Source organism: Triticum aestivum, chromosome 7D (assembly GCF_018294505.1).
Source record: "Triticum aestivum cultivar Chinese Spring chromosome 7D, IWGSC CS RefSeq v2.1, whole genome shotgun sequence".
Classification (NCBI taxonomy): Eukaryota; Viridiplantae; Streptophyta; class Magnoliopsida; order Poales; family Poaceae; genus Triticum; species Triticum aestivum.
This window is the reverse complement of record NC_057814.1, coordinates 59,367,866-59,369,148: the sequence shown is the minus strand read 5'-3', so window position 1 is coordinate 59,369,148 and position 1,283 is coordinate 59,367,866.

The window sequence follows — 1,283 nt, the reverse complement described above, 5'->3', positions numbered from 1 at the left end:
AAATGAACTCAGAAAGGGTTGAAAATTGATGATGTGGGTTTGAATGGTGTATTTTGAACACAGAAAAACTATGGAGTTCAAATAAGTTCTAGAAAATGAAATCCCTTTGTAACAAACGAGTTTCCGTATGAAACCTTGATACTTCGAAAGAGATTGTCCGTTTTGTACACGAAGTGCATCTAGTTTTTGCCGTAAGCCTCTCTACTTTATTGCACGTGCTATGTGCGTGAAATGATGACACCATGCCAACTTTCAACCTTTTCAGAGTTCATTTGTAGTGCTTTTCAATTTCACGGTTTTATAGCTCAAAAAAATCAGTAAATGCATGAAAAATAACAAATGAAGTCAGAAAGGGTTGAAAATTGATGATGTGGCTTTGAATGGTGCATTTTGAACACAGAAAAACTATGGAGTTCAAACAAGTTCAAGAAAATGAAATCCGTTTGTAATAGACGAGTTTTCATATGAAACCCTGATACTTCGAAAGAGATTGTCCGTTTTGTACAGGAAGTGCATCCAGTTTTTGTCGTAAGCCTCTCTACTTTCTTGCACATGCTATGTGAGTGAAATGATGACACCATGGCAACTTTCAACCTTTTCAGAGTTCATTTGTAGTGCTTTTCAATTTCAGGGTCTTATAGCTCAAAAAATCAGTAAATGCATGAAAAATAACAAATGAAGTCAGAAAAGGTTGAAAATTGATGATGTGGGTTTGAATGGTGCATTTTGAATACAGAAAAACTATGGAGTTCAAATAAGGTCAAGAAAATGAAATCCCTTTGTAACAAACGAGTTTCCGTATGAAACCCTGATACTTCGAAAGAGATTGTCAGTTTTGTACATGAAGTGCATCCAGTTTTTGCCGAAGCCTCTCTACTTTCTTGCACATGCTATGTGGGTGAAATGATGATACCATGCTAACTTTGAACCTTTTTAGAGTTCATTTGTAGTGCTTTTCAATTTCAGGGTCTTATAGCTCAAAAAAATCAGTAAATGCATGAAAAATAACAAATGAAGTCAGAAAGGGTTGAAAATTGATGATGTGGCTTTGAATGGTGCAATTTGAACATAGACAAACTATGGAGTTCAAATAAGTTCAAGAAAATGAAATCCCTTTGTAACAAACGAGTTTCCGTATGAAACCCTGATACTACGAAAGAGATTGTCCGTTTTGTACACGAAGTGCATCCAGTTTTTGTCGTAAGCCTCTCTAGTTTCTTGCACATGCTATGTGGGTGAAATGATGACACCATGGCAACTTTCAACCTTTTCAGAGTTCATTT